Here is a 27,024-nt window from a genome sequence, read left to right as displayed (position 1 = left end):
CGATAGAATGTTCCAGAGGGCGGTAGAAGGTACGGGTATAGCATAGGATCCTATGGGTTGGATTTCGTTGTGGGCGATGGGAGGAAAAACTTTCTGAAGAAGGGAACGATGGGGGACAAAAAAGGTTGGGAAACTATGCTTTAAGGGGTCACATGCCTCTTAACATGGGGAAAAGATGAAAATTATCATTAAAAATCCTATTTAACTATTGATTTATTAGAAATGTTTTTCATATATTTTTGATTAAATATGCTATCCTATGCTGGTATGAAATTTTACATATTGTTAATACTTAATTTTTTAAAAATTAAAAAAGAAAGAAACATTAAAAACAGCTTGCGCACACGATGAAATGACATGACATCAATGTAACCATACAATATTGAAATTAAAGTGAAGAAAACGGTTCATTTCTTAAAAGGAACTAACAGATTTCAGATCCATTCATAAATATTTGATTTATAAAAAAACTATTTTTTTTTAATTTTTGAAAATTTAAATTTTAAATAAAATGAGTATAAAATTTCAGTTTTTTAGTTCATTTTATGAAATGAACCGTTTTCTTCATTTTAATTTCAATATTGCATGGCCACATCAATGCCATGCCATTTTATCATGCACGCGAGCTGTTTTCAATGTATTTTTATTGAAAATTTAAAAAAAAATTAAGTATTGAATATATGTAAAATTTTACACCAGCATAGGATAGCATATGCAATCAAAAATATGTGGAAAAATTCTAATAAATCAATGGTTAAATAGTATTTTTGATGATATTTAAAATTTTTCCCCATGTTAAGAGGCACGTGTTACCCATAAAAAGTTTTTATTCCTAATAAATTCAAAAATGACATGAATTATATATTCTTTCAACATTTTATTAATATGTTTTTAATATTTATATCATATCTAAAATATTTTAATTATTCAATAGAAAAATAGTTATAATATACCATAGAATCAAAAACTATAATTTTCGAATTAATCACATAATCAAAAGAATTATTTCAATCAATGGGAATCAATTTTTCAGAATATAATCGTGTCATAATATCGATTTCTTCACAGTTTTGTTCGGAATAAATTAAAAAATTACACATGAAAAACATATTCTATCTTATCCGTTTTAACTATCTTAATACATATGATATATATTTTATTTTAATTATTGTAAAACGAAAAAATTAATAAACAAAAGAATCAGAAACTAGACACACAGTGTGAATCAGTTATAACTAATATTATTATAGGTAATATTATTATTATTATAATATTAGTTATATATAATACATCTTAATATTATTATTACATATTATAATAATAATATTAGTTATGTATTATAAAATAAAATTGTTACAATATATTAATATAAATATATATTATAACTAATGTATTATTGATGCATCTGTAATATTTGTATAATATTTGAAATATTTTAATTATTCAAGAGAGGATACTGATAAAGAACGACGGAAAGTCAAAAACCAGATAATATGTGAATAAATAAATAAATAAATAATTTATTTATTTGTTTATATTTTGAATTTTTCATGAGTGAATATCGATAATGAGACTTGAAAATTAAAAATCACACTATTATAATTTTATTTCAAAATTTAAAAGTTAATTATTATAACATTATTTAAAAAGGAATTATATATATTTCTAGGAACAGGAATCAATTTCTTAAAATTTAATTGTATTATCATATTTACTGCTTTGGAATTTCATTCGAATAAATCAAAAAATAGTGTATGAATAACATATTCGGACAACATTTTACTAACATATCTGCATATTTCTTATTTCATTTCAGTTATTCGAAAGAAAGAAAATGATTAAAAATATTTAGCCGAAAACTAGAATTTCTGTATTATATAGCAAGTATAAATTACAGGTATATATTGTTATATTAGTATGAATTATAGATAATATTTCAAGGAACAGAAACAAATTGCATAAAATTTAGTTAAAATCATATAATCCTCCAAAGTTTAGTTCCCAATAAATTCAGTTACGTATTATGCTTATGAATATATTTTTCTCTATGTTTCATATATATTTATGTAGCATATACAGTCTTGAAGTAATATTGGTCATGATTCCTGAAATAACTGCAAATTATAGAATTATTTAATAGAAAATATATCCAATTTATGAGAAATATTTCGACTTACTTAAAATTGATGATTCATTTTATTCGATCTTGATTCCGAGGATGATTTTTGGAGATCGGTGTCTAACTAATAACAGTCATCACTGTTTCGAAGTTGTTCAAAGAAAGAAAGAAAGAGCACCTTACATTCATACCTGTCAATTGAAGTGATGTCTAACGTGTGGCGACCGCTTCCCGTAACACTTTGTCCCACATTTTGCAATTGGCAATTATTTAGAGCGGAAACGCCAACCGAAAACGCGCCAACAACAACTTGTTTCCTCTTTTCATTCGAGTTAGTTGCAAATAAACAATTGAATGAAAAAAAAAAAAATTCGCCAAATGATCATTTCAATGTTAAAGGGGAAAAGTAAATAGGAGGTGTTTGCGGGTGTGTTCATGTGTTGCTCTTGAACTTTTTATCAATCACATGGGAGGAAAAAACGCCTCAATAATAATGATGACGATGACATTATGAAAAGGTTCCGTTGGAAATAATGACATTTTAAGGACTTACTATATCGTGTAATTATTGTTATTAAAATCTCGTTATTTACGGTGCTCGTGCTCGCACGTGCGTTATTATTGATAACTGTGTAGACATAATGTTAAGGAAACGGGAGCATATGTATATTGGTAATTGATTGAGGTCACCTTAAAGAAAATTGTAATTTTATTGTAATAAGCATTGTTTCATTTAATAATATTTCGTTCATAAATTAACCTATACAAGGAAATATAAATATTGATAAATGACAATAACTGACGCATGAATTGTTTATATAATACGTGTAACTTACATAAAGAATTATGTACTACTATAACATTATTATAATGACGAATGATAAAAAATGTACTCGATTATTAAGATTATATAATTATTATATATTTATAAATACTGTTCGATTTTTTTTCGAAAACGTTACTCTATTTCCAAAAAGAAATGTGTTCAAAATATTTACTTGTTAATTATTTTTCAATAAAGTGGGAAATTTAATTTTATAATCTCTATATTTTAATTAAAATAAAGAAAAATTCCTCAAAATAGTGTCTTTATTCTGGAATATGAAAATTTAATTTTTTTTTCAAAAATAATAATGATACTACATTTTCATGAATATATTATTATGAATCTATTTATAACAAATTAATGTTTGTTAATAGATAGTTAGTTAACATTATTTTGTTAATACTGTGATAAAATAAAAAAAAATGAAATAATACTATAATGTGTGTTAAGGAAATGAGTACACTTGAATAATTTGATAGTCATCATTCATAACCTTAATTAATTAAAAATTAAGGTCACACCTAAATTTATGATACATTGTAAATAAGCATTATTTTCTTGATATTTTTTAAATAAATTAACTTCTAGAAGAAAATTAACGTATAAAGTATTGTTAAAATTATGATAAAATATTTTCTTGATTATCAAGATTATAAAAATAATTATTATTTATTAATAAATACTGTACGATGTTTATTTTAAAAAAAACATTATTCTGTTTTCAAAAATAAAAAAATATGCGCAAAATATATATATTTTTTTAAATTTCTTTCAAAAAATTTGGAAATTTAATTTCAAAGAATTCGTATCGTATCTGTTTCAATTAAATTTTAAGTAAAATCTTATTCCTCAAAAGTTTTTTGATTCTAGAATATAAAAGTTTGATTTTTTTTCTCCAAAATTATTAACTAAATAATATTATTTTCTTAATAATAAAATAAATAAATGAAATAATGTTATATTTTATCTATATAATATATTATGTATTATAAGAGATACTTTTTATATATTATATTATTTTTCTTTCTAAATTCAGTTATTTAGTTGAAATATACTGATTTAAAAAATTAAATTTCCGAAGTTAGTGAAGAATTATAAATAACTAATTGAAAGATAGTGTTCATTTTTGAAAACAAAATAATATTTTTCGAAAAACACCGTATTTATAAATAAATAATAATTGCAAGCTTTCAATAAGAAAGAAAATGTTTTATTGCATAATTATTATAACAAATATTTACTACATAATTGTGTACATATTGAATGAATCGGAGTGCAATGAGAGTTCTGGAGAAATCAGTAGTTTGAATAACAATGGTTGTACTAACATTGCCTCGAGTAAAAATATTAATCAATAATGTTTGTAGTAATCAATCTTGGAGTAAAAAATGTTTTGTGTCAGTTGTCAGTGGATACAAATTAATGATAGTTATAGTGATCATGGCTTAGGTTCTGGTGATATTGCTTCAAGTAGCAATGATTTTCGGGTCAGTGATTCTAATAATAACGTGTGCATCAATTCTGAATAGAATCGGGTTAGTGAATCGAATCCTAAAGATTGTAGTTATGATAATACGAATAAGAGTGTTTGTGGTCATCGTACTCGGAGCATATATTTTTTACCTAATAATAATAATATGCGTGTTGTGAAATAAAAGTGTAATAAAAGTTGTTGTGAATGTGTATGGCAATTAACAATGATATTTTGGTTGCTTTTAGGATCAATAGTTATCTCAATAATGCATAGCAATTCTGCTTCGAGTAACAATAGCCAATACTGCTTCGAATAACAGTGATTATAGCAATCCCTGCTTCAAGTAAGAATGCTTATAGTAATACTTCTCCGAGTAACAATGGCTGCAGCAATCCTGCTACCAGACAAATATCGCGTTGCAATCTTGCTTCCAGTAGAAATGCTCGCGAGAGACATTATCCGGAACTGTGTTCAAGAGTGTCCGGAGGCATCTTAAATGTTTAAAATGAAATCATCCATCTTCGAAATTGAAATGAAATCGGCAGCTGCATGAATCGATGGATTTTTCTCTTTGCTGGTCGACTTTCTGTGGAGAGACCTCTTAAAGGCAAGGGGAAACTTTTACTTTGGGATTGGAAAACCTAAGCAGGGATTCTGCAGTACAGTACATTGATTTTTAGTGATATAAATCTGCATTTTGTGTTTGAGAACAAATAAAAAGAGAATGAAAAAATATATATGGTTAGAGAGATGAATGGCGTGTAGATTAAGGAGTCCTTGGTTTCCTCGTTATTTGACGTAAAGGCCCTCGGATAAGTGCTATTAAAGAGAACTAATATAGAAGTTTAGAGAAGTTTATAAGAGCGGGGCCTCAAAACTGAATACTTTGTGGGCCGGGGCAAGCAAACATATCGGCACCCCTGTGCCCCGAAGAAGAATTTTCTGCATTGTTCTGCAACAAGCCCTCGGCTAACAGGAAATGTTTTGCGGTAAAACCCATGTTTCAGCCCTGCATAAAGAAAGAGTAGGCTCAAGATTTCGAGTACTTTTTTATCTGATACAGAATATGTATATTCAGTTGTTTTGCTATTTAATTAGAAATTTGATGAAATTTCCTTTGGGAATACGTGTGGATCACGTTATTATTATATTATTCTGTAAGCCGAAACATTTCGTTATAGCGTAGAAGTATGGGTGCCCGTGAACAGTAGAATAACACAGATAAGGAAAGGTATTTGTAGGAGCTCAAACTCTAGAAGAAAGGTGCCTATATGCAACACGTGCTCTCAGGAAGAACTTGAGAGAAGTTTCGAAAAACAGTGATCTTTCAGCTTTTCTCTCTCAGATGAAGAAGTTGCTTGGTAAAAGTCCGAAATGTATACGTTTACAAGCGTTTTTTGGACTTTTACCAGCTCGACTTGGTAAAACATGGGATTTACCGGTACAGGCTTTTACCATAACACATATACACCTTCGGATTGAATTGAAGTTTTTTTTTGGGTGAAAGGATCATCCAGGTTATGCTGCGCCAAACAGTTATCAAGTGGTAAAATAACTGGTTGTAGAATTTGAATTACCCAAGTTTCAACATGAGAAGACCCATAGGCGTACGCACAGAATTTTCTCAAGGGGAGAATTCAATATTTTTTTCTTCTCAAAGGGGGGGCGGGGGGTTACGTTTCTTCCTGCAAAATAACAATATAATCTCGACTTGAGTACGCCAATGAGAAGACCTACCACATTACAGTGCTTTGGTCACGAGCACTGGAATATGCAAAACGGGGACCTTTAGAGGGAGCACATTGGGTTTGACGGGGAGCACAAGTAATCTCTCCAAAAGAAATTTTGAGCTACTAACCTTTAAAAAGCATTTCAAATTAACAAGAAATGGATAAAGATAAAATACAGTATATAAAGGCATTTTCTTCCTATATTTTAATTTCTTTACTACAATATTTAAAAACATTTTTAACTTTCGATCTTCTTGGAGAGGGCACGGGGCCCCCTATGTTCTCTCTTCCGTACTACGCCTCTGGTCACAAACCTTTCAACTCGAAGATGCACTTCGCTAAAAAATTTCGCAGCAACCTATACATAAAAAGGCAGGCTCAACTCATCTTTATGCTAAGCGTGTGTAAGCAACATAACGCGGAGAATCACGATTTCAAAAACTAGGAAATGAGGAGACCGATTCTTGGATTTTCAATAAGTAAATTTTGTCTTGGGATTCAGAAGAAATACTAAGAAATATTAATTTATTAATTTTCATGTTTTCTCATAAAAGTGCGCAAAAGCACATTTGATTGAATAAGATTTTTCTTCAAATTATTTTTAGTAAATTTTAGGTAGAAGTTTAATGTGTTGTATGCTAAATGGCTCAATCAATCCTATGAAGGGCAGGCAAAAATAGGGCAGAAAATAAACAGGTGCGTCCACTATGGGGATCCCCCCCCCCCCCGCAAAGAAGATATTTTATATATTTACTCTCATCAGGACGTTTTTATGCAGGAAATTCTCTCGCTACGTATTAAATCATCAACGTTACCCTCTTCCCCCAAGAGGGCCATGACCAACACTTCGCGAACCACTGTATCAAGGTTATAGAGGTGATGAAAGAAAAACGCTTTTCATATAGCCATATTTTAAGGGCGGAAGAATTCCTAGGACCGGCCCTGGCCCCGCTAACACTGCAATAATACTTTAGTGGAAATATATAACGCTCCAGAAATTTCCATTCCATTCCAGAAGGCATTTGCCTGAATATCATTCCATTGAATCGACGATTCAGATTCTTTTATGTTATAACATCATTCCTTCGAGAGGTTCTTTATTTATATTAATGATACTCGTGTCATAATAAACAGAGAAATAAATTGTTTACCAAAAGGATACCAAAGATTTCTCAAAGGATCACAAGTAACGACAACGCGCTAAGGTTATATAACAAAAATGATGACACTAAAAGAATACGATCTCCATCCATCCCGGTTTCCAATTTGTTCGATATTACGGAGACCAAAAATACTGGATCATATCTATTGGGTAACGAGCCAAGCAAAAATAAATTAATAACGTCTACGGAGAGACGCTCGTTCGTCGTTTCCAAGAAATCCGGAAGGTCGAGAAATAGAAACACAATTCCATTATTTATTAACAATTTCTGGTGAATTGTTAGGAAGTTTTTACTTTTATTACGTTCAAGCAAATACGAGAGAATAACGAGATAGAGTTGCTTTTTGACTCCCGCTTTCTGTTGTCGAAGACAAATTGAAGAGCGGAGGTTGCATTCAGAGGCATAATAACCACTCATAACAATGATTTCGTATAACGACTGTTGTTGAAAAAAAAAAAAAAAAGAGTTATTTCTCCCAATAGAAAATTCAACGAAATTGGTTTCTATGTAATAGAATTCGCATCGAATAAAATTGTAGTTTATGGACAATAAATTTTTATGTCATTTGATGTCGCAGTTAGAACTGTAAGGACAATGAAACTGATCCCCGTGGAAACAACTTTAATCCTTTTACTATCACCACTGCCACTTACTCGTACAAATTTTACTACGGAATTTCTAACGAATTGTAATCCTTTTACTGCGCAAGTACTCAGAGAAGTATAACGTCTCCACGCCCACAATAGAAATATTTCCCTTTTTGATGTTTTAGCTCGTTTCTATTTGATTCTGGAGAAGATAGAGGGCGTCTGCATAAAAAAAAAACAGATTGTTGAAGCTTTAGTTTTTGGAATCGCTGTAGTTCAGTAATTCCCTACGTGGGCGTTAACGCCCTTTTGGGGTGATGGAAAGTTCCAGGTGGGGGGGGGGTAGAAGCCACGGATATAACATAGGACCCAATGAGTTAGATTGCGTTGGAGGGCGATGGGAGAAAAAAATTTCTGAAGAAGGGGGCGATGGGAGAAAAAAATTTCTGAAGAAGGGGGCGATGGGACAAAAATGTTGGGAAACTATGCTGTAGATAGATAGGTGGGTGTGCGCACTATACACTTTCCATTTGTCAGTTTAACTTCAAAACGTCTGCAGTACATAATTTGATTGGTCACTTGACGATATGGGTGATGAACCGATACCGCTATGGTGGCCGAGTAGTCGAAGTGACGGACTCACATCGTGAGGACCCGGGTTCGAACACAACCGTCGCCACAGTGGAGGTCGACTGAAGTTGGTCTTCTGTGGTTCTCAACATCGAGGCGCGAATGTGATCTAATAGCCACTTTAAAAAAAAATCTCGCCAAAAAGCGCAACAGGACTGCAAACGGTAAAAATATTCAGTCATTGCTAGTATTTATATTGTTCCGGATAATTTTTCACAAGACTTTTTCACGAGGTGTAAAACAAAAACAAGCGTTTCGACGGACAAACACAGATTTATTTACAGAACAGCAATTTGCACGTATTTACAAGCTAATTAGAGAGTTAACAACTTTCTCGCAAAGTTCAATCACAACTGACTTGTCATCGAGTCTCTCTGGAATCTGACATTCTCCTTACTATTTATAGGTCTGGTCGAAGCTTCGAGAAAAAGAATGTTCCACAAATTTCTATTTCCTAGTACCAGGTTTGTGGCACCACTGTCTGGATGGGCGTAACCTTCTGCAAGCTTCTGTCCAATCCTCCACCAGTTCTTCGCCGTCGCAATCCTTTGCGCAATACCGTATCAACAGATTTTGATATTTCTGAGAGCCGTCGTACAAATTGCGCCATCTATCCTCCATAGTTCGTAACATTGTCTTTCTCTTAGATTTGTTTGTCCCGACAATTCAGTCCTCAAATCGGCGGGTTTTCTCTGCTGTAAGAGAGCTGCCAGTCTGTTAAAGTGGACCACCTTGCACTTTGAGGATGGTGTTTTCTGGATCCGAGCTACGACGTCGTTCAGTCTCTTCACGACTCTATAGGGTCCTTCCAATGACGTCTGAAGTTTCGGGCACAGTCCTTTCCGGTGCTTCGGGTTCCAGAGCCAGACGAGGTCCCATTCCTTGAAGTCGTGAGACATGGCCCTCGCATCGTAGCCGTTCTTCATCTTTCCGGAGCCGATGTTGAACCTGTGTCTGGCGATTCGATGCATGTCCTCGAGACGCTCCCGGAGTCCCTGGGGGAAACTCTTCCGGTAGAAGAGCAGCATCTCTCGGTCGCCGAAACATCAAATCACCTGACTGGCGAAGGTCCTGGCTCATGAGCGATGGCAAGTATCCGGTGCTCTCTTGGGCGGTCCTCGGTAACGGTCGCAGGATGTTCGGGGCGACTCTTTCCAACGGCGCTTCGACGTTGCGGCGGTCCGGGGTGCACCTTGGAGGATTTTTGCGGGCGGTGCAGGAGTCACAATTCTTGCACCACTCTCCCACGTCGGTCCTGGATTTTTCCCAACAGAATCGTTCACGGACCTTCTGGAGAGTCTTAATAATGCCGAAATGCCCACCGGTCGGGCTTTCGTGCAATGCTCTCAGCACTTCTTTCGCACGGCTCCTTGGCAGGACGAGTTGCCACCGGAAGGTCTTTCCATCCTCCGACACATTTGTGGTACAGCACGCCATCTCTCATCTCCAGAGTCCCATAGCGCCCAGTATCTTTTGGTCGTCGGACTGGAAGAGGCGACGTCTTGCCATGTTGGTTTAAAGTTCATTATCGGTGTTATGCCAGTGCCAGGATCGTCTAGCTGGGCCTTACGGGTGTTCCAAGGGCCGTCACTTGAGACTTGAGATGTTATCCGTCTCACTACAGGATTCGCCGGTCCGCACTTCTCTTCTGCCTTTAGGCGATGGTGACACCTCCGTGGGCCCGGTCCTCTCGTCGGGGCGTCGGCATTTCTATGCGCTTTCTCCTTACAAGGCTGGATCGTCCTCTTCATGCCATCTGACACTCGCGAGAGAACAGTCCCGGTCCTGCCATTGGTCTTCTCTGTATCGGCGATGCACTCTTTTTGTGCTTCTGGACTGTCCATCACTTTCCTTGCAGGTACTTCGTTACGACCACATCCGAGCAGGGCGATACGTTCCTTCGGCGTGTGCAGCTGGTCATTCCTCATGTCCAAGGAAAATCCGTGTTTCCTCAAGAAGTCCACTCGATAATGTACGGATCAATTATGTTTGCCACGATGACGGTGTGTTGGTAGGTGACCGGTGACCGTGGCGAACCTCAGTGAGACTCTCAATTTCCCTCGCACAGTCATTTTCTGTCCTGTGACTGTTTGCAACGTCAGCGATGATCGTACGTAGTGAAGTCGTTGCTGGAATTTCCGAGCCAGGTCCGTTTTGGAAATTTAATACCGTTTCATTTCCATCACGTGCAAAAAAGAAGTTGTTCCGCGGGGGGGGGGGGGGGTGCATGTCTGCATTAGTCTGTGCGTGGGCATGTCTAGTGATCTGTAATAAGTTTGCCTTCCCATCTACGCTTCAACTCATGAGTGAAGTGTGATAATTGAATATTTGCACCGTTGTAGGGTCTCCCTCTCCTCTCCTACCCTTCTCGTTAGATTTTTAACGGGGAAATCGGCCGGTATTGGTGCCCTGTTATTCGTAGATACAAGGAAACCAATTTCAACCAACTACTAATTGTCATCTATGGGGTATGGAACTCACGTCTTCGTGATACGGCCAATCATGGCCAATATCAACGCACGGTGGCTATTGCAAGGGTGGTGGTAAATTGGAAAGACTGGTGTAAATAGTTATAAAATCACTGAAAATATTCGAAGTATAATGCATTTTTACCAAGCAAACATGTTCTCTTAAACATGTTCGATTTCTAGAAAGCAAAAAGAAAAAAAAACCAAACACCTGTTTCGGGGCTACTACGGCGTCATCGTCTAAAATGAAATGACCCGTTATAGCGCAGGTGACTCGCTTAAATGAAAGCCATCATCACATCCTCGATCCTACCACGTGCTTTCATTTAAGCGAGTCGCCTGCGCTGTAACAGGCAATTCCATTTCATTTTTTTCACAGACGAAGGAGCCATAGTAGCCTCGAAACAGCCGTTCGGACGTTCAATTATATTTTCAGCAAACACATCGTTGGAATTTTTTTTTCTTTTTCCTTTCTAGTTTGTGCTAAAAAAAGGTAATTGCATGCTATATTCAAATCTGGGTTCTATTAACCATACGTAATCCAAATTAATCACCATAAATCAAATTTACCACCGTTAAGATCCGAAAACGTGGCTGTGTCGGAATATTAATTATCGTGGAACCCTTAACTCTCTGCATATAAATATGTACACGTGCTGCCATCTATCCTGCAAACTGCAACCGAGAAACTGGCATTAAATGACTTTTAAAAAAAAAAAAAATGAAATTGTGTTATCCAGTTTCTCGGAACAATTTTAATCCAGCTGTGATCCGATGGTGACATCTATTTTCTACAATTTGAAGCAACGCATTTGTATCGATAAATTTTTTTCATTGAATACGTGATCTACCCTTTTTCTACGTTTTCAATACAGAAAGAAATTAAATATTTCCAGCTCGAATCACACAGTTCCGAAATAAAAATAAAGGGTTTTGATTGGAAGAAATTGAGTTTCGCGTTTGAAACTTCTTTTCTCGATGAAATTCCATTCATTCTTTGTCGAGTCATCATCGTGTTCATTCACCATAAAGTTTAAAGCCTTTAGATTTCAGTTTGAGGGGTCATTCAAGTATTACGTTAGCATGGATTGGATTTTTTGCGAAAGGGGAGGAGGGATGCTTACGTCAACCAATCCACCAACCTTTATAAAACCTTGATATATTCTTAATGACATCTCACTCGGTGTTCCTTAAACGGGTAAAACCTTTCGCTAGAGATCGTGGGCACCTGAACTAACATTCTACCTATTGATAAGTCCTCTACAGAGCCACTTTAGTGATCGCTAATTGTTCCGCGGATCCTTCAAGTGACCTGGAAATGTGTCGCTGGCCGCTCAAGCGTTCTAGAAATGTATTGCGGACCACGTACGCGCTGTAGATATGTGTCTCGGGCGGCTTAAGTGCTTTGTAAGTGTGCCGCGCGTCGCTCAAGTGATCCGTAATTGTGCCGCGGATCACTTAAGTAATCTGGGAATGTGCCACGGGCAACTTGAGTGATGTAGAACTGCATTGCGGGCAACTCGAGTGCTCCAAAACTGTGCCACATGTCATTTAAGGGATCTCTAAATATGCTACTGACGGCTTAAGTCATCTGAAACTGTGTCGCGGGTCACTTAAGTGATCTGTGAATTCGCCACGGGGCGATCAAGTGTTCTAGAAATGTGTCGCGGACCACGTAAGCGCTGTAGATATGCTTCTCGGGTGGCTTAAGTGCTCTGGAAGTGTGCCGCGCGTCACTCAAGTGATCCGTAATTGTGCTGCGGATCACTTAAGCAAATTGGGAATGTGCCACGGGCAACTTGGGTGATGTAGAACTGCACTGCGGGCAACTCGAGTGCTCTAAAACTGTGCCACATGTCATTTAAGGGATCTCTAAATACGCCACTGACGGCTGAAGTAATCTGAAACTGTGTCGCGGGTCACTTAAGCGATCTGTGAATTTGCCACGGGCCTACTTGAGTGACCTTAAAATGTGCCACGGACAACTTAAATGCACTGAAACTATGCCACGGGTCACTTAAACGATCTGTAAATGTGCTTGCTTATATAGTTCATTTCTATTACATAAGTTTTGAGGTGGCGGACCACATGAGACAACCTCGAGGGCCACATTTGTCCCGCGGGCTTCGAACATATAGCTTGGCTTGAAGGGTGGGTAGCAATGAATTTCTTAAAGGAAAATTTTGAGTTCTTGGCCTTCAAACAGCATTGAAATTAACAGAAATCGATTATAATTACACATACAAAAGTATTTTTTTTACGAAATTTTAATTTTTTTTTTAATATTTTGCATTAAAAAAAATTTTTTTTTTGATCGTCTGGAAGGTAGGGGGAGGGGGGTCGATCCCCCTACTTTCGCCGCGTATGTCTCTGTTCACAATATGCGTTAGTAGGTAGGGGCCAGAGCTGACGAAATTTTGCTGACAAAGGGGGGGAGTTGGTCAAAAATCTGCTGACGTAATACTTGAATAGCCCCTTTCCTGATTCACATTTTTTTTTTTATCTGGATGATGGAACCGTTTCCAACGTCAATAAGAGTATCAGCCGATATCGATTTCATAAATCAAATGACAAATTTCTAAGGTGGCAAAATCATTTGCCATCTATATTTCCCCAAAGCCATTTCTATCAACATTGATTCCGCTTTTTTCCCTTTTCACCGGCGATGCTCAGGGATTTTGTACAATATTTCCCCCCCTACTATCTAGTTATGAACAGAGTCATTCAACGTATGCTGGAAATAATTTCTACGGTTATCTTATCATCATCAGAACGTAAGTTCGAAACGTTCTAAATTATATATAGCGTTTTAAAATCTCCGAATTTTAAAGAGAAGCTTCTGTTTAGGCTAAGAGAGATAACAAATACGTATGTTTGACCCATTCATCGTTTTCTCACTCCCCAGGGATTCCTTATAACACAAAAGCTGTCAATTTTGCTCCGAAACAGGAGTTTGGCTCAGCTTCTTCCCGTTTACTGAAATATTTACCAACTCATACATGATAAATGGTTTTCCGGGAAAAGAGAGCTAACTTCATTATAGCCTCTTTAACTAGTTGAACTAATACGAAATATACTCTGGAGTCACAGAAAGTTATCTTCACATATAAATTGACTTTCCGGCGGGATTCCTTCAGGGCAATCAATTTTCTATCCAAACGCTTTGGAAGTTATAAAGGGAGGGTTTTCCACTCTTTCATTAAAATTCCGAAGAATTGGCCAAATCGGAATAATTTAATGATCCGAAAAGTCATTATCAATAATGGCTGGAAATTCCCATTTTGAATAGGTTCCAAATTGCAACTTATGAGAGCCAAATTGGATCTTTAAATAGGAGCCAGAATTTGTTGTGCATCGAAAGAGCTATTTTTATAGTCGTTTCCAAGCAGAAGGAATGAAATCTGTCACGCTAAGTACTTTGACAATTCAATCGTTAATGAAGAACTTGATGTTGTGCTTTTCTTAATAATAAATAGTTAGCTTTATGATCTTAACTTTATGAGTGTAAACATTTGTAACTCGGACTAACCACCTTCAAGACACATTACCAAAGTTTTACCACCAGAAACAAAGGGTTGCGTCTAAAATTCCCATCTGGCCCACAACGAGATCTTCTAGCTTTTTCTATGAAAGACATTTTGAGGATTGATTTGATCTGATATCACAAAAACCTTCTTTGTTTTTTTATCGTTATTTTTCCAGTGGCATCAATTCAGCTCATATGGCAAGATGCTCGACTACCACATTGGAAACCAGCGTCAAGTCAGCAGGTCGGGATCCCGGAAAATGAAAAAGAATAAATCTCTTTTCATTTTGACCATAAGGCGATCACCAATAGATGGCTCCTTCACAACATGCCAAAGCTGGACAAATCTCTCTCCAAAACTTTATACGCTCGACCAAAAATAATGCATGCCTGAACGAATATTAATATGCAAGTGTCATATTTACATGCACGGCTGGAAAGAAAATGCACGTCCGGTCAGAACTTCTACATGTTCCCGACATGTCGGGGACGCTGAGACAGAGCGGTGGGCCATGTTCTGGTTAGGAGGAGGAGGAGGGCATGTCAGGCAATGGATTTGTCCAGGCCTGCAACACGCCATTGTCAAGTCCTCATTTTCCACCGTGGCTTACGTCTCCTGAGACGAACCAGCTTATATCCCCTAGCGCAGCGGTTCTCAACCGGTTCTCCGCGGAGCCCTTGGCTCTCCGTGTGCACTTCCCAGGGGCTCTGCGGCGACTAAAGGAAAATAAAATAAGTAAATTTGTTGATTTATATGAAAAAAGAGGCCTACATGGTTCCATCATAAAAATTATATACAAAAAGGGCTCCTCGAGTCAAAAACGGCTCCGATATAAAAATTATGTACTGCAAAGGTCTCCACGAGTCAAAAAAGGTTGAGAACCGCTGCCCTAGTGGGACGAGGGAGGGGGGGGGGGTTCACGGTTGGTCTGGAGGCTACGTGCTACTCTTTGGAATTGAAAGGGGAAAAATCACTTTAACACTACACGATACTCTACGGGTCGATGCATTTTCAAAGAAAATGACTTTCAACCCAATGAAATCGATAAGTAACTTGCCATGTGGCGATGTGGACCGGAGTTCATTCATAGTAAGAAAATAAATTCGATGCAAATATCGTTTCTCGGTGCTGCGTTTCAGATAGAGGGCCATCCACCTTTTTCGAGTTGAGTTGTAATAGCGCAGTCTTCATCGTTTTTCCAAGTCATCAGTGTGTTCTGTCCCAGGACTTTGTTAGTGACTCGAGACACGCCCATTTCTTCGGTCGACTGCTCTTTTAACTGGATAATTGCACCACTATCTAAACGTCTAATAAGCAGACTAAAGTGAAATTACTGAGATAATCCAATAGAAATTGATGATCACTTGATCACTTATTGCTTTTCATACCTCTTCGAAGATACGTATGAAATAACAAAGGGACTCCGCTGTACAGGCTGTCCAGAATTATTTGCGCAGCAGATATATATCCGCAATTGTCGACTTTAGAAACATACTTTTATTTGCAAAATGTTTTCAAATGAAGGTGCGGTCACTCAGAATGTCCTAAATTTTCGAAGGGGGTCGCACACATATAAAATAAAGGAAAATCAACTTATATGTAGATCCTGTGTGCTAAAACCTCCAATGAGTGAAATATAAATACTGCTCCAAAAGAAGCATTTGCGGAGAAAAGTTACATATTTTTAAATGAAATATTAAACAACTCAGATTTATTTCACATAACAGCTATTTATACGTATTTACAAGCAGAGATTTTGACGAAACACGCTAAACACAGAGATCAACTTTTTTAACATTCAAAAAATGGATTTCGTCTTCAAAAAAACTCAACAAAACTTATAGTTCCGCCCTTGCGACGCCATTATACAAGGAAGAGAAACCTTCCAGAACAATCTCTGTTTCTCGCGTGATCTTTACACTTCTCTTGGCGCTATGACTTCGCCAAATCTTTGGAACTGTTGACTATTTATACGTATTTACAAGCAGAGATTTTTTGACGAAACATGCTAAACACAGAGATCAACTTTTCTAACATCCATAAAAGGGACCTCGTCTTCAAAAAAACTCAACAAAACTTATAGTTCCGCCCTTGCGACCTTCCGGAACAAGACTATGATCTTTACACTTCTCTTGGCTCTATGACTTCGCCAAATCATTGGAACTGTAGACAGACTTGCCAAGTTTGTGGTTAATTTTGTCAGATTCACAGAGAAATGCGTTATTTACAGGCGGAAGATGACATAATAAATTGTAAATAATGACTATTCACGTAGTTTTCGTAACAATACGAATTTTTGCAAATGACTTTTCACAGCAAGATCTAGATTCCAATGACTAGAAGTTTTAGTACACTAGGACTATTTTAGAATATTTTATTCATTTATTTTGCGTATACGACTAAAGTATCTTAAGCAAATTTTGAGCTTTTAAGTAACTGCCCGTCATTCGAAAATTTTATGTTTATGTCAGCAGAGATATCTGCTGTGCAAACAATTTGAGACGGACAGCCTGAATTATGGCAAAATCACAGTCAAAGGGGTTTGTTCGGTAAAATACGTTATTCCATTGGAATCGTGCCTAGAAATAAAATTCGAAACATTTAAATTGAAAAAAGAAATCAGTTGCAAAACTCTAGTTGCAATTCATGTCGATTATTAAAGATATTCATACCTATCTATCAAATTTCATGAATAATATATTTAAAAAAATGTGGGTTTTATTCTCGAGAAAGATCGGTTTTGAAATTGAACATATTCATACGAACAGTACATTCATTATTTTACTCGATTATGCTGGGACATGCTTACGTGATATGAATACAAAATAAGATATGAAATTGGCTCTATAAATTTGATTTGGTCGTAAATATATTTCTGTACTGCGTATGCATGACTGCATGCAATTATTAATGAAGCTGTTTATTATCTTTATATTCGATTCTGCCGGATACGTGGACTTTTTCGTAATTTCGTGGCTGACAAAAAATGACTATCGCCAAATGGAGGTAAAAATAGACGATTAACATGTGTGTCATACAATTTTTTAATGCCAATATATCCGAGTAATTGTGATTGATCGATTGGATACTAATTTTATTTAGGTCTGCATTTATTGCATTTCAGATTAAGAAAAGTTACTTAACCCTCTGAGCGGCAATGACGAGACATCTCGTCTCGATAAGAGCCTCTTACTTTAACATTGACAGACCCAGATCATTTATTTGTAATGCTGATTTCTCGACGGGAAACTTTTCCCCCACACCCTTCGTTTGCACCTGTTGAAAATCGGAGATGAAAGCCTACTTCATTAAAAAAAGTATGATATTTTGGAGGGGGTGTTAAGTAATTTCTGATTGACGCTTAAAGGGTTAAAATAGATAAACGTATTTCTCCCCTCCCCACCACTAGTAAAGTAAACAATTTCCTTTAGAGAGAAAGAGAAGATAAAATATTCTTTACAGTTAGGCAGGAAAATAAGTACTATAATGAGTGGCTTTGTGAGAGAGAGATTCTGGCACCGAAAAATGACAGTGTGAACAAGATCAACGAAAAAATCCTAAAAATTATTCCGGGAGACTCCACATCTTACAAATCGGTTGACACTGTCACAGACTCAGCGCAGACAGTTCTGTATCCTGAAGAATTTCTGAACGAACTCTTTGGATATTCCGAGTCTGCCACCACACAATTTGACCCTCAAAGTCGGAGCACCTATAATGCTTTCAAGAAATTTGGAGACACCGAGAGTCTGCAATGGCACCGGACTCTGGGTGAAGAAATTGCGCAATTGCATCATCGAACACCGATTCTAACTGGATGTGCCAAAGGAGAAGAAGTCTTCATTTCACGTATCCCAATTATCACTGAAGAAATGCCATTCACTTTCAAGCGATTACAGTTCCCGATTCGTTTAGCTTTTGCCATGACAATCAACAAAGCGCCAGGCCAGTCGTTAGCAGTGGCAGGTATCTACCTACTTGAGCTCTGATTTTCACACGGACAGCTTTACGTCGCGTGTTGGTAATCCCAAAAATTTGTACATCTACACACCACATGGAAAAACAAAAAACATTGTGTATCCACAAGCAATTTCCTGAAGTTTTAATCAAAATATTTAAAAATAAAAGTAATTTTTTCTTACTTGATGCAGAAATTGTTTGGATTAAGAAATGATTAATAAGCTACTCATATATAAATATTTTACAGGGCGAGCAACGTCGCCGGGTATCAGCTGGTTATCTATATATATAAAATTGATTTTCTGTCTGTGTGTGTGTGTGTGCTCTCTATACAAATCTACAATTTTAGATCGATCGTCACCAAATTTTGCATATATACCAAATGGGAATCGAATTGAACGATAAGTTCAATTCGTTTAAAGTGGGGAATCGAAATACCTAGCGCCCCTTGAAAAATAGAAAATATATGTATTCATTTCTATGTTTCTTTAAATCTAGATTCTTTTTTAATGATTCGCGCAGGAAGTCCCCATATTGCTTAACTTAGACATGGTTTGTATGCCCCTCAAAGAAAGATGGAGATATCACGTGATCTAGACAGCCTCATTGAAGAAAACCAGGACAACACCGGGTATTATAGCTAGTTTTATATTAAGAGCTTCAATTGTAGCTAAAATTTTCTTGCTCCATTTTCACATATGTTTCCATATATCTCTCTTTAACTTAAATTTTCTTTTAAACACACATTTGAAGTTTCTTAAAATGATTCACATAATTATCTCTTCATAAAACTTAAGTGAATGGAACCTCAGAAAACATTAAAAAACCAAGTTTGTTCTTATGGTAAAAACAAATTTTCAGGTAAACTAAACGCTCTTTCAAGCCCACGCTTGAAATATTTTGGTGAGATTATATACATATTTATTTACATAAATTAGAAAACATGCACCTTCTTCATGCGTTTCACTTCAAACGACTCGTTCTTTTATTAGTATTAAATTGCTTCTTTTAATCCGTCTCATTAAGAAACACATTTTCTTCTGGAACAAAATGAAAATGGACAACATTTTCCTGCTCCTTGAAGGAATGTCAGAAAGCTTTTAATTCCCCGGAGATATAATTACGGTGATTTAAGACCGTCTCCGGGAAAGAAATTTCCCATTCCGTTTTTTTTTTGTTTTCTTGGCTTCTTCCTCATTTAGGAGGTCGTCCTTCTTCTTGAAGTGTCTTCAATTTAGCTACATTTTGGCAAATTTTCCGATTTTAGCCATCGATCCCGTTGTTAGTACTTTCCTTCTGACGTCGGTTTCATTTTCTATTTTATTAAGAAATTTCTTAAATGGATAAATGAGATTTATTTCTACTATTGAAAAGGGTTTTTTTTTTCATTCTAAAATCTCAATGATAAGATAAACCGACATCAAGAGACGTTATCTACCCTTGTTATGATTGTCCTTGATTTTTAAGGACTTAATTATGTCTCATGCTGTTAATTATTTGGATTATTGGCTCCTACCAGAAGCGGATCCAGGGTGATGTTTTGGGAGGGACGATTTATTGTTAGGCTCGTTGAATCGTCCCGTATTTTAAGGGACAGATGAATTTCCCCCCTCATTTTTGACTCTTGCGAGAGGTGGTATGGGAGAGTAACCCCCATCGTCCCTTCCGGATTCCCGCATGAACCGAGGTTGACATCTTCAGCTACGAATAAAGCCTAGTCAGAAATTTTCAGTTACGAGTGTAGCCGAGGCAGACACGATCAACGGCAAATAAAGCCGAGGCGATATGTCCAGCTACAAATGAAGTGGAGGCCGACATATTCAGCTGGGAATAAAGCAGGGACAGGCACGTTCAGCTGATAATGAGGTGGAGGCAGACACCATCACCTACGGATAAAGCTGAGGCAGATATCTCCAGTCCGAATGGAGCTGAGGAAGACATATTCAGCTGCGAATTGAGTGGAGGCTGACATCATCCGCTGCGAATGAAGCCGAGGCAGACACCATCAGCTGCGAATGTAGAGAAGGTAGAAAAAATTACCTTACTCGAATCGTCCCGTATTTTACGGGATAGATAAATTTTCACTCATTTTTTGGCGCTTGGGTGTGTCGATTTCCGCTCACCAACCCCACCTCCCGGGACCCGAGCATGGCCCCTACCTATCCCACCCATTGATGCAGACTAAAAATATTGGTGGTTATATATATATATATATATCTATGGTTTCTATAAACAAATACCCAGAAGGAATTTTTTTTGCGTCAAAGAACTCATTCCTTTCCGACAACTTTTCTTGTCACTTTTATATAAAATGGATTGAACTTAAGTGAACTTTAATAATATTTTTTGATCGAAAGTGCCTCACAATGGTGAAGACAATAATAAGTTTTAGACTACATTAGATAGATTTAAATTATCTGTGAAAACACAATTTTTATGTCGAATTTCAAGCAAATTCCATGCAATATTCCAAACACGATTTGAAAAAAAAATTATATGAATGGAATGTTTTGCTTATTTTTTAAGTGCATTCGGATAGGAATGGAACAGGTTATAAACCAAAATTTAAAGGATTGTATTATAAGTTCATAAGAGTCTCTCAAATCTGTTAATGTAAGTGTGAATTTTTTTAAGCATCTTTCTACTTGTCGTCGACAAATCACTGTAATGAGACAAATACATATGACAGACCTTAGATTTCAGTTCATAATCTCAACAATGTATAGCATAATAAGATATTACATAATATGTAATGATATATAGAATATGTAGAAGTATTAAGTTTGGTTTGGAGATGAATCTGCGAAAGACTAAAGTTATGTTCAACTCCTTTGCGTTGAAGAAGACGATCCTGCTCAATAACACAGAGATAGAAGAAGTAGAAAGCTATGTATGCCTGGAACAAGAAATTATACCATGGACAACGGAATCATTAACGAAATAAACAGAAGGATCAGGATTGGGTGGAGCAATTTTGGTAAAAACTGCGTAATTCTGAAGAGTCACATGACATTATGTCTGAAAAGAAAAGTTTTTAACCAGTGTGTGCTGCCAGCACTGACTTATGGAGATGAAACATGGACACTCACAAGCAAGACGATACAAAGGCTACAGACAAAACAAAGGAGCATGGAAAAATGTATGCTAGGAGAGAGAAATGCTAGTAATCACTTGGATAAAAAGCCACACGAAGAAGTATACGATATCATGGAAAGAATTAAACGTTTAAAATAGAAATAAGCTGGACATATTGCAAGAAGACGGGACAACAGATGGACCACAAGTATTCTGGGTGGGTAACCCGTGGTGTTAAACGTCCGAGAAGGCGTCCCCACATAAAATGGACAGTGGCCACACGAGATCAGAAAAGTGGCTGGACTCAACTGGATGGCTAAAAGCATCATCTAGAGTAAAATGGGGAAAAAAATTTAGAGGAGACCTTCATCCCCCCCAGCGGTGGATGGAAAATGGTTGATGATGATTATGACTTAGGGGTCATTCAAGTATTACGTCAGCATCGAGGGGGGAGGGGGGTTTCGGATTTGTTGACTTTTGATGACAAGGGGAGAGGGGGTTGAAGGTTGCTTACGTCATCAACCAACCCTTTTTGAAGATATGAAATATTCTAAGCTGCTGACGGGGGGAGGGGGGGGGGTCAGTGTTTTGCTGACTTTTGCTGACAAAGGGGGGGGGGGAGGAGGTCAAAAATGGCTGAAAATCTGCTTACGTAATACTTGAATGGCCCCCTTATAAGACATTTTTATAAATTCTCGATTGAAATGTCAAAAATAGCATTCTTAACTAAAATGCGTTTACACATTTATTTCCACGTTTACTTGCGGTATTTGAAAACGCAACGCCAAAGGAAAGTAAGTTCAGGTCTGAGCGTCAGAAGCGTTCTGACTGTTCTGAGCGTCAAGTCCCGTTTGGGAATCATTCGTTCGCGGCTTTCGTAAAGAAATAAAAATTGACATTTTCTTCCAAAATGTCATTTTCAACGCGGTCGGATGCCTTTATTTCGACTTTTTTTTTGTTTCGAAACAAATTTTGATGGCTGCTGTCTCTATGTTCGTATTAGAGAAAGTCTCTAGAGAAATAAACGACATCAACCGACCACGGGAAGACACACTACATAATGCAAATTTAATGATGAACTTGATTGCAGCTGGTTCGTAGTAATTTAGTAAAAATTATATTTTATAGATGACTCACAAACGGGTGGGGGGGTTACGGAAAATGCACAATTCGCAGATGAGTAAATTCACCGCCTACATTTCGACACGAGTCAGTGAGCGAGGAATGACCGAGTGAGTGAATCAGTAAATGATAAAATAGTTAGTTAGTGTTGGTTATATAGGGAAGAGCAAACTAGCGAGTGAGCGAGTGACAGAACGGGCGACCTAGAGGTTATCGGCTTAGTGAGTGAGTGGGCTACCTAGTGAGTGAGTGTCATGATGAGCGAGCCAGTGGTACATTGAGGGATCTAGTGCGTGTGCGAGTGACAGAATGAGTGACCCAGTGATTGAGTGCATGACAGAGTGATCGACCTAGTCAGTAAGTGAACGACCTAGTGATTGCGTGTGACTGAGTGAGCTGGTGTGGAAGTGAGTAACCCAGTGAGCGAGTTATATAATGAGCAACATATTGAATGAGTGATATAACGAGCAACATATTGAATGAGTGATATAACGAGCAACCTATTGAATGAGTGACAGAGGTAGCGATCCAGTGAGAGAGTGATGGAATGAGCTAACTAGTGATTGACTGAGTGAGTGACTTCACCTTCTGAGTGAGTGAGAGAGAGCGAGCTAGCTCTACTGGCAGGTCGGTTTCTCGCATTCATTCATTCACTCACTCGTTCGCTTGCTCAATCGATCATTCATTCACTCGTTCATTCACTCATGTCGGTGAATTTTCCTCCACGAAGTTTCTGAAGATGGCGCTGCTCCGCAGACACCTTAGGGTTCCATGTCCATTTCGCAGGGACTTGAAAGGAAACTAAAATAAAGCAGTAAATTTGATAAATAAATTTGAAAAAAATTCCTAAGGGATCCGCCATTGAATATTTTTACTAAAAATGGCGTCGAGAGTTAATGAGGGTTGAGAACCGCTGCTGTATAAGCCTGTAAGTTACGGAAAATAAGATGCATCTATTATTATACATAATTATCGGCTATTATGCATACTTGTCAATCACCCAGGAAAGTTTGATAAATTTATTACTTTTACCGATGAATATGCATAATACCCAAGCATCGTTGGTAAATTTGGTAAAAACTAAAAAACCATTTAACTTTTACCGGAGGTTTTATATAATAACCAAGTGTCGTTGGTAAAGTTGGTAACTAATGTAAATTTATCACCTTCATCTATGATTATGCACAATACCTTAGTGTAATTGGTGAATTTGATAAATATGAAAAAAAATACAAATGAATCTAGTATGTGTAATCTAAATATAGCGGGAACCCGATATTATGATACAATATGTATATGTATGAGTTATGTGAGGCAATATGCATAATCGCCGGTAAAAGTGATAAGTTTTTAGTACTTATCAAATTTACTAACGATGCTTGAGTACTATGCACAATCGCCGTAAACGTGATTAATTTAATTAAATTTATGAAATTTACCACCGACGCTTCCGTATTATGCATAATCGACGGTAAATGTGATAAATTTAGGGAAATTTATCAAACTCACCAAAATGCTCGGTGATTATGCATGGTAACCAGATTTATCACATTTAGCACATCGCCTATTAGCAGCACATCGCAAATTAGTGGCAGATGAATGAGCGAATGAGTGAGCAAATCAGTGGTAGATGAATGATCAAATCAGTGGCAGATGAATGAGCAAATCAGTGGCAGATGAATGGGCAAATCAGTGGCAGATGAATGGGTGAGCAAATCAGTGACAGATGAATGGGTAAGCAAATTAGTGACAGATGAATGGGTGAGCAAATCAGTGACAGATGAATGGGTGAGCAAATTAGTGACAGATGAATGAGCGAATGGGTGAGCAAATGAGTAACCGACAGTGCTGTATTAACGCATGGGCCCACCCGGGCACGGCCTAAAGAAAAGAGGGCCTCACAAAAATGAGATCCGGTTCAAATTTTCGAGAATTCACCAAGTATGGCCTCAGATAAATCACTTGGCCCGGGGGCCCATGATGCTCTTAAGACGGTCCTGGTAACCGAGTGAGTGTAATTTGCTCATCCACCCACCCACTTGCGCATTCCCTCATTAATACTCACTCACTAATTCACCAACTATAGGTGATGAAATGCTTATTGGTGAATTAGTGGCGGTGAATTTACTAGAACCGGAACAGATGCAATACAAAAAAAAAGAACAAGAAAATATTAATTTTTAATGAAAATGAATATCACTTATAGCTTTAATGGCATGAAATTGAAAGCACCAACATCAATTCAGATGCTCAATGAGCGATTTATTCTCATCGCCAATAAGCCATTGGGAACAATATGGAAGCTAAAGTAGAAAACGATCCATACGCATTTCTTATGCGAAACTTTTACGCATACTCGTGTAATAACAATTCATATACGAAATTTTAAGTAGATGCGTGAATCCAACGAAAGTGAAATTGAACAGAAAAATTCTTATTCCATGTACTGATTATAAATATCTGAAATTCAACTCCCGGTGGGAAATTTGAAATTTAACTCAACATTCCTCCACCGACGAATTCTAAGATTTTCTACTTTCTTAGGTTTCTACTTTCAATATCAGGTTGTTCTTCCCTCTCTCCGAAGAATTTCTCTTTGCCATTTTCCCGAGTTTTCCTCCTTTCATGCACTTCAATGAATGCACAGGAGAAAAGTCCGTCTTCTATGCATGGCAACAAGAACATTTGCATATTTACTATGTTCAAGAAAATAATGATAATAATAATAATAATAATAATACTGAAATAGGGTTGTTTTTCTTTTGTACAGATAGAACCATTTCCGAAAAAATAAGGTAAACTTGGTCTATGGGAGATTGACAAAATTCCACGGGAGGAAGAAGGAGCTTCGAAGGAATGTACAGGGTGTTCTAGAACTCCTTCGCTATAATGAAATAGAGTGATAGTCAGGGGCGGCTCCTGAAGAGGGCGCGAAAACGCACGCCTTCCTAGAAAATCCATCAATTAATTCTCTATAAATGAATTTGATAGCAAATTTATGCTATTGAATTAAAGCAAATGCATTTTATAAAGCTAAAAAAAAAAGAAACATTTTCGAAAGCACTTATTAAAGGAACAAAAACAAAATGTGTCCCGTAAAGTATGTGTCATATAGTCACCACATATGCAGAATGGCGCGAGAGTCAAGCGCTTCATTGCCCCTCAGAACATGTTAGCCACAGATGTTAGCGAAACGTCAGTATCCCGACGGAGGATACACGGTGACAGAAATTTGAAACTGCAATATCAAACAAACATGGTGTAAACGAAATACAGTCGGACTCACTTGAAACGAATTCGAAAAAAAAACAAAACAAAAACAGTGAATTTGTTTGGCGCTGGAATCGGGTTTTACGTAGAAACTTTGATTTCTGAATCAATTCTGGTTCTGTTCTGACGTGTGATAAAAAATAATACTGTAGGGACCACCCACAGAGAGAGCAACCCGGCTCTGACGCCAATGGTGGCAAATGCAACAAACGCGTTTTAGAGGTTATGGTCTTAAGCAGGCTGACCATATTTACTCGAGAGAAATACGGGAAATTAGGATTACAAATACGGGACATCGCCAATTATCGCCAAAATGTCGCCAAAACTGAACAAAGTTGCCAAATATTGCTGAAATTACGGGGAAAACAACATGGCGGGAAATGAAGCATTACTGCAAACTGCAGTAGATTAAAATGAATTCCACAAGATAGAACGTTCACCAAGACAATGATGGAGATTTAGATTTTTAATGAAAGATTTAGATAAGAATACAAAGAAATTCTCGAAAATTCTTGTTTGAAAACCGGTTGCGTAAAAACAAATCCTACTTTTCTAGCAACATTGTAGAAATTTCGCTCATCGTGATTGGTCGAAGTTAGTGATGAACCCTTACGTCACACACTCATAGTGAAATACTTGTCGAAATTCAAATTTGGCGATGTTGAGAAGTGGTGTTTTTTTTTCCTCTGTCTATCGTTTTATTTTCGCACGTAATTTCAGCCGGTTTTTTCGATTCCTCAAATTTCATTGTTTTATTTTATTAATTTCAAGAAGGCTTAAATTATATTATTTAATATTAATTTTATCATATTGTAATTTTCATAATTATTTTATTATTTTCTGTAGCGTCAACTAAAAAGCGCCGAGCGAGTTTTTTTTTTTTTAATTGGACAAAACAGAACACGTTACAAAATACAAAAGAAAGACAGAGGATAAGACAAAAATACATAAAAAATAAACAAAAATGGACATACATACACACCCACTCTGTGACCCTCAAGGGACTACTTGTCCTTCCAGAAGGTCGAATAATTTGTAATACTATATTTCAAGCAACCTTCATTATTGTTCTG

General features: G+C 36.8%; 1 protein-coding gene across 1 annotated transcript in view; it reads right to left on the bottom strand.

The window, feature by feature from the left end:
• Positions 1-2,322, bottom strand: part of LOC149075050 (G protein-coupled receptor dmsr-1-like) — a 115,179-nt gene extending 112,857 nt beyond the window's left edge. The window contains exon 1 of the mRNA XM_089245602.1: positions 2,178-2,322. The gene's annotated coding sequence lies outside the window, so the exon portion shown is untranslated. The remainder of the gene's footprint in view (positions 1-2,177) is intronic.
• Between the last annotated feature and the right edge of the window lie 24,702 nt (positions 2,323-27,024).

Source organism: Pholcus phalangioides, unplaced genomic scaffold (assembly GCF_987345545.1).
Source record: "Pholcus phalangioides strain wild (caught in Gottingen) unplaced genomic scaffold, Ppha-v1.0 ptg000016l_1, whole genome shotgun sequence".
Lineage (NCBI taxonomy): Eukaryota > Metazoa > Arthropoda > Arachnida > Araneae > Pholcidae > Pholcus > Pholcus phalangioides.
Note: the sequence above shows the minus strand (reverse complement) of the source record. Positions and strands in the feature narration are given on the sequence as shown.